The sequence below is a fragment of the Lissotriton vulgaris genome, chromosome 6 (assembly GCF_964263255.1).
Source record: "Lissotriton vulgaris chromosome 6, aLisVul1.2, whole genome shotgun sequence".
In the NCBI taxonomy this organism is placed as follows: Eukaryota; Metazoa; Chordata; class Amphibia; order Caudata; family Salamandridae; genus Lissotriton; species Lissotriton vulgaris.
The window spans coordinates 147,509,534-147,521,749 of NC_141694.1; positions in this window are offsets into that span (position 1 = coordinate 147,509,534).

The window sequence follows — 12,216 nt, forward strand, 5'->3', positions numbered from 1 at the left end:
GGAGAAGGCTAGTTCTGTAAAAACGAACAGTCTCCTGAGAACTTACATCCCGTGCTGTTGTACTTCTAGGACGCTTGTTACTTGGTTGCAGCCAATAAAACTCGATCTTTGACTTCACCTAGAAGACTCTTTGTTTCTGTGGTCCGGAACAGGGAGAACTCAGAGGTCTTCGGGTGTTATCCCCTGGCACCACCGGGTTCCTAAAAACCCGGCACCTCAAGTGTGGCCAGATTTGTGGAAGACCCAGGGCCGTAGTATTGCTTTCTTGGAGCTGTTCCCCCTTTTGGTAGCTTTGCAGGTATGGGGTCAGGAGCTTAGTAACAGAACGATCCTTTTCCATGTGGATAACATTTCAGTAGTTAACCTGTTAAATAGGCAGAAAGCAAGAGACAGGAGAGTGCTAAGTCTTTTGAGGGCTTTCATGTTGTTGAGTCTGCGTTTGAACATAGTTTTCAGGGCAAAACACATACCGGGTATCAATAACACAATCGCTAATGCACTTTCTCGTTCCCAGTGGGAAAGATTTTGTGGGCTGGCTCCGGAGCAGCAGTCAGGAAAACACCTGTGCCTCACAGCGTCTGGGCCCTAGGGGACTGAGGATCGTACAGCTGGTGGAGAAGTCAATAGCGCCATCCACCCAACGGAGTTACATGCTGGCATGGCATGAATTTCTAAGTTATGGCAAGAATTTCGACATTGTAAAAAGAGAAGAGTTGTGCATCCCATTAATACTTGACTTTGTTTTAACATTAATTGATAAAGGTAATCCCTTTTGCACCCATTGGAAGGCCACACTGCAGAGCAGAACGATTGTGAAACCCACCCTCTTTGCATTGGCTGAGTACTCCCGCCGCCGTGCTTACATCCCAGCCGGCCGCCGAGAGGAGGACTCGGCTACCCAGACCACCCTGCGGCGGCGCAGACCTTTGCTGTCATCATCGGCGCCTGGAGGCGCGATAAAGGTCAGCGTCCCCCGGCCAGGTGGTGTAATCCCTTTTGCACCCATTGGAAGGCCACACTGCAGAGCAGAACGATTGTGAAACCCACCTTCTTTGCATTGGCTGAGTACTCCCGCCGCCGTGCTTACATCCCAGCCCGCCGCCGAGAGGAGGACTCGGCTACCCAGACCACCCTGCGGCGGCGCAGACCTTTGCTGTCATCATCGGCGCCTGGAGGCGCGATAAAGGTTAGCGTCCCCCGGCCAGGCGGTGTAATCCCTTTTGCACCCATTGGAAGGCCACACTGCAGAGCAGAACGATTGTGAAACCCACCCTCTTTGCATTGGCTGAGTACTCCCGCCACCGTGCTTACATCCCAGCCGGCCGCCGAGAGGAGGACTCGGCTACCCAGACCACCCTGCGGCGGCGCAGACCTTTGCTGTCATCATCGGCGCCTGGAGGCGCGATAAAGGTCAGCGTCCCCCGGCCAGGCGGTGTAATCCCTTTTGCACCCATTGGAAGGCCACACTGCAGAGCAGAACGATTGTGAAACCCACCCTCTTTGCATTGGCTGAGTACTCCCGCCGCCGTGCTTACATCCCAGCCGGCCGCCGAGAGGAGGACTCGGCTACCCAGACCACCCTGCGGCGGCGCAGACCTTTGCTGTCATCATCGGCGCCTGGAGGCGCGATAAAGGTCAGCGTCCCCCGGCCAGGCGGTGTAATCCCTTTTGCACCCATTGGAAGGCCACACTGTAGAGCAGAACGATTGTGAAACCCACCCTCTTTGCATTGGCTGAGTACTCCCGCCGCCGTGCTTACATCCCAGCCGGCCGCCGAGAGGAGGACTCGGCTACCCAGACCACCTTGCGGCGGCGCAGACCTTTGCTGTCATCATCGGCGCCTGGAGGCGCGATAAAGGTCAGCGTCCCCCGGCCAGGCGGTGCAATCCCTTTTGCACCCATTGGAAGGCCACACTGCAGAGCATAACGATTGTGAAACCCACCCTCTTTGCATTGGCTGAGTACTCCCGCCGCCGTGCTTACATCCCAGCCGGCCGCCGAGAGGAGGACTCGGCTACCCAGACCACCCTGCGGCAGCGCAGACCTTTGCTGTCATCATCGGCGCCTGGAGGCGCGATAAAGGTCAGCGTCCCCCGGCCAGGCGGTGTAATCCCTTTTGCACCCATTGGAAGGCCACACTGCAGAGCAGAACGATTGTGAAACCCACCCTCTTTGCATTGGCTGAGTACTCCCGCCGCCATGCTTACATCCCAGCCGGCCGCCGAGAGGAGGACTCGGCTACCCAGACCACCCTGCGGCGGCGCAGACCTTTGCTGTCATCATCGGCGCCTGGAGGCGCGATAAAGGTCAGCGTCCCCCGCAACGCGGGACGCCGGGCGAAGCCCGGGCCAAGGGCGGGCCCGTTTAAGCCCGTTCAAGACTGGGCAGGACTGGACTGGGCCACGGTATTTTCCTTCATTTTTCCACCCTGTTACTCCTACTTGTGACCCCCTGTTTGATATTTGATATTGTATTGACTTGCACTTATCACTAATTTTGTTGTACGCTGCGCAACAATGAATAAGAGCACTAGAAGTAAAAAGACTCCTAAAGTAACTGACATAACTGGCCCTATAGATTTATTCATCACTAAGACCCATGAGGTCATAGATAAAAGCATACACATCCTAGAACGTAGGGTATCACATGAACTGGAGGTTGCAAGAAGATCGTCTATGGGGCCCCTGGCCTCTGCACAAACTCCTATCCAACAGGGTCCAATTATCCCACTGTTTAAGCAAGCTGATAATACTAACGTACTAATACACACGGTCCCAAATATTGTGGATCTATCCGCCACCCAACTTTCATTAGGGTCTAACTACAGTGAGGACTTGGAAAAAACACCAGATTTACAACTTTCCCATAATCATGTGGATATCTCAGACCCCAACTCTACGGGCAAGCGGGAGGGTGCCATAGCTAAGAGGCAAAATACAGAGATGACCCCACATGAGACCACATTAGCTCCGCACAACATCACGACTTCCCTTAATCCAACTAGTGCCACAATTCTGTTAGATCAACCGATCCCTACCAACAGTAGTGCTGACTGTATTTCGACCTCTCAAGATGCTGGTCTCCGAGAGTTGACAGAGGACCAGGGTCTCGGGGGTGGCATACAGAAACCATGCACCGCATGTGTAACACTACATGATTTCATCATAAAAAGCATGGGGGTGTTGCTAAAACGCCATCTGCAACCTATGGAAAAGAGCATTATGATCATCGAGAAACAATTAGCTAAACTAAATACCCCAGTATTCACACAGAAATCATTAGGCACACCTGCCAAGGGCCCGGGGACTTCGAAAGACACAAATAAACCAGCCCAACCTCTGTCTTTACCAGTCACCCGACCGAAGCCTCTGCCGCTCGAAAGAGTTGCAATCTCCGAAACCTTAAAAAACGACAGGCAAAACAAACAAAATACCTCAAAACCCGCCCTAACAGAGGGGAATGGAAAATCAAAAGGCACTATTGATAACCCCCAAAAAACTCCGGCTCCTGTGGAGCCAAGCAGTGAAGCAGAAGGACACCCCACAGACAACACAAAAAGCCCAACCATCCCAGCCACAGGCCAATGAGAGGAAAGGCGCTAGGTATAGGCGTCCGATACATCTGCCGCCTGAGGCGACCCCATACACTGTCATACTTACTGGGGTCACCGAGCTGGCAGATGGTACAGACGAACCCCCATGGTCACTGCGCAACAAGGTATTGCAGTGGTTGAGCCAAAACAGACCTCTCCATCCATCTAATCACAGTAGAATCAATTCAATGAGAAGAGTGTTCTGGATAGGCGATACCAAAAAAAGTTTGCAGGGCGACTGCATCGTACTCAATTGTGAGGACCCTGCTACAGCTGATTATATTGCCTCATGGCCAGCTTTGGAGAAAAGGGGGGGGGTCGACGTACAGCGTCTCTCCTTCTTTTATCCACCTCTAAATACTTTTAATTATGGCGACTCTACTAGTTGGGAGGAAGTCCAGGACTGGCCTTGGACACAGGTGGGGCACTACAACAGAAATAGAAATAGGAACAGCAATAATTACTGGAATAGAGGGTGGGATGCTCGTCCCTGGATACCCAGAAGAGAAAATCTAAATCCTGACTATTGGAGGGGGGCCCCCACAAGGAATAGGTACGACTGCTTAGACATGGTCGATTGACCAATAATGACAACAAACGGGAAAGGAAATAACTTAGGCATCCCAGATGAGACCCACAAAAATGATCACCAGACTCTCAACGATAATATCCTGCCACTAGGGAACATACCCGATCCCCCAATGGGGGAAACACTGCTATTAGTTCAGCAATCATCAGACCAATTAATTAAGGTCTTAAAAGGGGAAGGTTCCGTAGTTCAAGAGAATTTTAATGATGGGTCTATACCCACAAGCCTGCGGGACATCACACAAACCCAAAGGGAGGTAGAACATAGCTTAGAGGGCACTGAGAGGCTAATTCCACAGATACTGGCAGCAGAAGCCAGTCTACATAAATCCAATCTAAAAATAACTTCCTGGAATATCGCAGGGCTAAATAATAAATCAAGGGACCAGTTATTCTTAACCTTTATGGAAAAACAGGATATAATTTGTTTACAGGAGTGCTGGGATCAGGAGGAGACCCACATTGAGGGCTTTAGTACTTTCTATATCCCGTCGATACAGGGCAATCGAGGCAGAGGGTCGGGGGGTTTGTGCATTTTTGCCTCCAATCTGTGTAACACAAAACTGACCACACACGTGGCGAGTGGACCCAAAGTAGGTGCAGCTAGATCACTACAAGGACTTATGGTTAAAGCAAAGGGGCGGTCCCTTTTCCTGATTAACATGTATATTAACGTGCCAAAAGTAGATCCCAAAGCTTTAATAGCTGAGCTCACTATAATGCTTAAGAGAGGTGGGCAGGACGCAGATTGTACCCTCATAGTAGGAGATTATAACTGTCATCTATGTCCTTACAGTGCCACAAAAAATTGTGGCATTTATAATTTAAGAGGGGATCCCACCACACATTTTGAACATTCTATTGTGGGTAATATGCTAAACCAACTCATGCATGATTGGGACCTGGGGTTTGCTAATGAACTATGTGAGCCATCTGTAGCTTTTCAGACAACCTTTTTTGGTCGAGGGTCAGGCACTGTAATCGATTACATCTTAGTGTCAAATAGGAATCAGGGCTGTTTGGAGGAGTTCATCACGGAAGATTTGGCATTAAGCGATCATTTTCCGATTAGCGCCAGTATCTCTGTTGGGAAGTCCGGGAGCCTTACAACAAGTACACCTAGTATTCTTCACGGTCACTCAGTGTCACTGGCAAGGAAAAATGGATACGCCATAAAATGGGCAAAAATCGACTCCACAAACTTCTTGAAGGATTTAGTCCAGAAAGAATTGAAACAATTCTCGACTTGCTTAGAATTTAACATTAATCCCCAGTTAATTATAGAGGCTTATGACAGGATAATTGCCACTATAAATGACAAGTTAACTAAAAAACAAAAGACAGGGGTAGAAAAGAGAGTATACGGCTGGTTTAATTCCGCCTGTACCAAAGCCCATAAAGACCTGCTACAGGCATTAAAGAAAGTCCCTAAAGACAGTAGCTTGGTTAAGGACGCCAGGCGAGTCTATAAACAGACCCTTCGAAATAGACAGGACGAACTGAAAAATCAGGCCTGGGAAGCCCTGTTAAAGGCAAGTGCCTTAAGGGACAATATTTCTTTTTGGAAAGAAATTAATGCCCCCTTCTTCGTGGATAGCAAGGCTGACTCTATGGAGATAGCCATAACGGAAGATGTTTGGGTTGATTACTTTACCTCCCTATATAAAAAAGATTTAATAGCAATGACCCCACAATATGATTTCAATACCAGGCAGGTGGAACATGCATTGATGCAAGGTAGTTTCCCTTTAAATGTAGTTATCACCCCTCTAGAGGTTGAGCTAGCAATTACCCAGAGTGCTAATTTAAAGGCCCCCGGCCCAGATGGAGTTCCCATTGACTTATTTAAAGAAAATACAGATCTTTGGGCTCCTCTGTTAGCAAATGTAATAAATGCGTATAGTAAAATAGGTTTTCCTGACACATGGCACGAAGCTATTGTAATCCCAATATTTAAAAAAGGGGACAGGCAGGACCCAAAATGCTATCGCCCTATTTCCTTGTTAGATACCCTGATGAAAGTCGCAGGTAGAGTGTTGTTAACTAAATTACAAACCTGGTCCAAGAGCAAAGGGATTCTTTCGAAATTACAATATGGTTTTAAAACTGGTGTAGGCACTGTAGAGCAGGGTTTAAACCTGGCCTTAATAACAAACAAATACATTGGAGGAAAAAAAGGGAACCTGTTCCTAACATTTGTCGACTTAACCTCGGCTTTTGATTGTTTAGACCATAGTGTGCTATGGAAAACCTTGGTTAAATTGGGGATAGATAAAAACATTTTATATTTTATACAGGAACTGTACAGAGACGCAGGTGCTACGGTCAGATACGGTAAAAATGGAGAGCGAACTAGAAAATTCCCAATAGAAAAGGGTGTTCGACAGGGCTGCATCCTTGCGCCATTCCTTTTTAATTTATACATTAATGAGGTAGCAGACTTTTTAAATGATTTTGAAGTGGATTACCCTAAAATAAATGGCATCTCAGTACCACTACTATTATATTCTGATGATGAGGTGATCATGGCTCGCACACAGCTGGGCCTTCAGAAGGCGCTAACGGGATTCTCAACTTTTATGAGCACGAGAGGTTTAAAAATAAATGAGGGAAAACATTCACAATGTCATGCACAATGAGAAAAAACATACCAGATTGTAAAACCTTTGTTAACAACACAAAGATAGCTATGACCAAAACGTTTTCTTATCTAGGTATCATATTCAACAACAGGGTCACATGGTCAACAGCAATAACCTCCCGGAACCTGGCCTTTTCCCGCACTATAGGTGCTCTCAAACAATTTGCTAAAAGACTGGGCAGGAAACCTGTAGATATATTACTTAAGATCTACGCAGCTAAATGTGTGTCTACTGCTGTATATGGGGCTGGCATTTGGGGATTGGCAGATTGTACACAAATACAAACAGTGGAAAATGCTTTCCTGAGGCACCTCTTATCAGTCCCTCGTTCTACATCTACCACCATTTGCCATAACGAACTGGACAGAGTCCACATCACCGATTTGATAAAGATAGCGCCAGTGATGCTGTGGTTTAAGATCTGGACATGTGATGACACAGGTTTCAACAGGGAAGTAATCCAAGACTGTTTAAATCAATCCGCTTCTAATAAGCAGCCATGGTTAGCCTATGTGAAAAAGTTCTTGAACTCCATTGGTAAACCAGACCTCTATCTAAATCCCACATCATGCTCACAAATATCAAAAAAAGCTTTAAAAGTGGCATGCCTTGACTTATTGGAGGAAAGGAGATGGTATTTAGACGGGCACAAGTCTACTATAGTAGCCCACCGTAACATCCTTCATGGTTCGGGCCTTCACGCATATCTGGCGCCAACCTATTCGTGTTATCATAGAATGCTTTTGACACGAATGAGGACTGAGTCTTTTTATAGGTTAATATCTTTTCCTGCTCCGAATGATTGGTCTGCTAATTTGATAAAATGCCCGTGCGACGATCTATCTAAGCAGTCAAATCTACACTGCATTCTCTTCTGCAAGTATTATCAGTGGGGGAGAAAAAGATACCTGTTACCACTGTTAAAGATATGGGGTTTGAGAACCTGCAAAACTGCACTGGTCAGACTGTACATGATGCAAGATGAACTTACCATAGTGACAGCGATAAAACTCTTGACCTTCACTGTAAAATGTAGAGGGACCATGTGTAATGATTAGGACCTTATGGATAAAAATTGTAAAATTGTATTATATTGTGCCTTATCACATCAAATAATACATAATACAGGAGATTGTATGAATTTTATGAGTTTTTTAATGAATTTTAGAACTCTTTTATGCATTTTAATGAACTTCATCTGTTCTGCCTATATGATGTGTATTTCTGTAAGAAGTTTTTAATGAGAAAAGCTATTTAGTCTGCCCACGTTTGTATTTTGTATCTAAGTCTGCTTTTATGGTTTTTTGTCAAAATACCGAATAAAGCTATTTTTTGATTTGATTTGATTTGATAAAGGGCGTTCGCATACCACCATAGCAGGAAAGTTAGCGGGGATTTCTTTTTACGGTCAATTATATTGGGGATTGGATCCAAATAACAATGGGCCATATGTAGGTGGCCAAATACCGGTCGGTAACGGCCGATTTCGGCCGTTACCGACCGGTATTTTGAGTTTCAGATGTAGGTGGCCAAAATATTACCGATTCTGTAAATGTAAATGTAAATGTAAATGTGCTGGACTTGTAAAGCGCACAGCTGCCCGTAAGCGTCCCGGCGCTTGCTTAGGGAACCCGTCCTGGTATTCCCCTGTGAGAAACCACGGCAGGGTGTCCACACGGTGAAAGCCAGGCATCCCGCCGCGAGGGGCCGTAGTGGAGATTAAGCAAGCTATTGCCCAGAGTCGCAGAGTGTGACCCCGTGAGTTGAGTAGGCACCAGAGCGAGAATTGTCGAGTCCGTGGAATTTTGAGCCCGAAATTTACCGATTCTGTAAATTACTGAATCGGTAAATTTACAGAATCGGTAATATGGGATGTAGGTGGCACCGAAAACAGTGCCACAGGCCCTTAGGAATTCGTTATTTACCATGAAATACAATTGCATGGTAAATAACGAATTCCTGTGTACATGCACATCTGTGCATGTACACTTGTGCCATGTGACACACATACATGCCATTAGGGCATGTATGTGTGTCACATGGCACACAAGCCAGAATCAGGGGTGCAACAGGGTGTCAAAGTGACACCCTGTCCCCCTTGACAAATCGGTAATTTTACCGAATCGGTATTTACCGAATCAGTAATTGACATTGATCCCTATGGGCCTCAAGGCCCATAGGAATCAATGGCAATTACCGAATCGGTAAATACTGATTCGGTAATTACCGAATCTTACCGATTCGGTAATTGTTAAAGAATAATTACCTACATGGCATTTACCGATTTGTAAATACCGAATCGGTAAAATTTGGTATTTACGATTCGGTAAATGCCATTTACCTACATATGGCCCAATGTGTTGGTGAAAAAAGTTTTAAAAGGTTTGCAGAGAGAGAAGGCCGCATCCACACACAAGAGCACCAATAACTTTTGAATTACTACAGCAATTGCTGTGGACATTACCTGAGTCCTGTTACAATTTTCATGAAGTTAGGCTTTTTAGATTAGTTATGATATGGCTCTTCTTTGGAGCATTTAGAGTTTCTGAACTATTAGGTTTGAAGAATGAATGTGGGCTATGTAGCAAAGATGTTTATTTGGAAGGTAACATTTTAAAAATATGGTTACGCAAATCCAAAACGGATCAGATGGGGCAAGGAGTGTGGATACACATAAATGTGACCCAAATACAAGGTTGTTGTCCAATAAAGGAGGGGAGGGATTTTCAGTCTTCAAAAGGTTTTCTGGGTGGGACGATTTTTGTACATGAGTCAGGCAAGAAGCTTTCGAGCCACCAGCTGTTGGTGGTCATGAGACGTATGCTTTTATTATTAGGTTTAAATCCAATGAAATATGCGACACATTCCTTTCGGATAGGGGCTGCATCAGAAACAGCTTGTTTGGGGCTGGGTTGGAGCGCGATCAAGAGAATAGGGAGATGGAGTTCAAATTGCTGTGCCAGCTATGTGAAGAAATAAAAAAATAAAAAACAACGGAAATAAGTTGTAAGCATAAGTTTGTATGGTTGTGATTGGTGTTGTTAATGGAATGTTTTCTTTCATCCAGGTGACATTCGGGGTTTGCGTCCTGCCAAAAAACAAATTTGGATCATAGGACATTCATTTGTGAAGTGGGCCACGATTTTTGCTGACCATCAAATCTATGGAAGGAATTTGGGCATCCCCAGCGATGGACATGAACTTTACTGGTGCGGTAAAGGGGGCATGCTTTGGGAAAATTTGTTTCCATTATTAGCAAAGATCAGGTATGACAGAGGTGGCCCTGACATGTTAATACTCCATCTTGGAGAGAATGACCTGGTGGCATTATCAGGTTTAAGTTTGATCAAAAACATGCAGTTAGATTTAGCTTTAATCTCCAACAATTGGCTAGGGACCAGTCTGGTGTGGACGGAATTTGTATTTAGATAACAGTGGAGGAATGCAAGGAACCACAGTGCTATGGAAAAAGCAAGGAAAAAACTAAACAGGGCTATGAATTGTTTTTGTGTGGGATTGGGGATTCAGACCATAGCACATGAGAGCCTCACTGGCAAGGAAGGCCATTTGTTTAGAGAAGACGGAGTCCACCTAACCCAATTGGGAATGGCTTATTATATACTTGAAATAAGAGACATGTTATCAAAAGTTTTGAAAGTGGATTTGTGGGTACCTTCCAGAAGGGAAGAATAATTTTTTTTTAAAAAAACAGAACAACACAAAGAAAGAAGAAAAAATGTTTTTTTGGTTTTGGGTGGGGTCAGGAAAAATCCATGTTTTTTCCCAAGTGGCGGAATAGGGGGAGGTCAAGGTCTAGAGCGGACTTGATCGTCCTTCATGAGAGAGGGTGGTGGGAGGTACAGGATGGGGGAAAAGAAAAGAAAAGATGGAAAAGTGAAAGATTTTGGAAACATGGGGTGAATTCAGGAAACGAAGTTATGATGGTTCTTGGATCAATACAGTTACAAAAAAATAAGTTCAAAATAAATTATATGGTTTTGGTACAAAGTGCAAAATTCTATGGTTCTGAAGATAAGGGATAAATACAAGTGTTTTTAGGTTTATGGATATTTATGAAATTGCATGATCTTATTAATAAACTGGCCTTTTATGCTACCAGTGATTTTTGTCTCATTGTGTGGGTCTGGAGTATTTTGGGCGATGGGATCCTCGGGCGAAGCAGTCTCCCCCCGTGGATTTTCGCCCGAATGGGTCAGACCCAGAGAGGTGATGCGATAGGTCAGGTGCAGTGCGCGCTAGGTAGGTGCGTAGGCGTTAGGCAGGGGAGAGGCGCCATTTTAGGTTCCAGCTTAGGCGGTAGGAGAGTTTTAGGCGAGGCCCGCCCACCCACCCCTGGAAAACAAAATAATTAAATAAAATTGTATATGCTATTAATAAACTGTTGTCTGATTAAGCAAATATGTTATACCTGCAATATGCCACTATAGAACAGGCAATTTATTTGTATCCTATATTTTGGTGCGGCGGAATAGGGGGAGGTCAAGGTCTAGAGCGGACTTGATCGTCCTTCATGAGAGAGGGTGGTGGGAGGTACAGGATGGGGGAAAAGAAAAGAAAAGATGAAAAAGTTAAAGATTTTGGAAACATGGGGTGAATTCAGGAAACGAAGTTATGATGGTTCTTGGATCAATACAGTTACAAACAAATAAGTTCAAAATAAATTATATGGTTTTGGTACAAAGTGCAAAATTCTATGGTTCTGAAGATAAGTGATAAATACAAGTGTTTTTAGGTTTATGGATATTTATGAAATTGCCTGATCTTATTAATAAAGTGGCCTTTTATGCTACCAGTGATGTTTGTCTCATTGTGTGGGTCTGGAGTATTTTGGCTGATGTTTCCTGTGCCGTGCACGCCACTTCCAAACAAGATGACAGACACTGCGCGATGACCCTCTCCGGAACTCTGGTCTTCGAGCGCTGTAATTGAAAGAACTGAAAACATTTTACAGTGTTTTACTGTTGTAAGTGCCAGATCTTAAAGTGCATTTTAGAGGAGCATTCACAAAATATGTCTATTGCACAAATACTGTTCTGAAGGGCAGTTTCTTAATGGAAGTAGGCGTTTCATGCAGCTTAACAGTAAAAACGCAGAATAATCCAAATAGGTTTCAACAGATAGGTTTTACAACATCCTGGTGAGGACGTATCATTTTATAAACCACTCTGTATGTATTAAAATATGCAATCTCATTTGTATAGCTGCTTAAAGCCCACTAAAGCCTTAGCATTGTTGCACAGTTACGAATAATTTAAATGCTCTGGCATTTTTCTATCCCATGGTCCTGCAACCTTTGCCCATCGCTTCGGGTGGGGGTGATTGGATGGTGTTCTGGGGCTGCCCCCTGCTGACCGCCCCCACTGGATGAAGTAC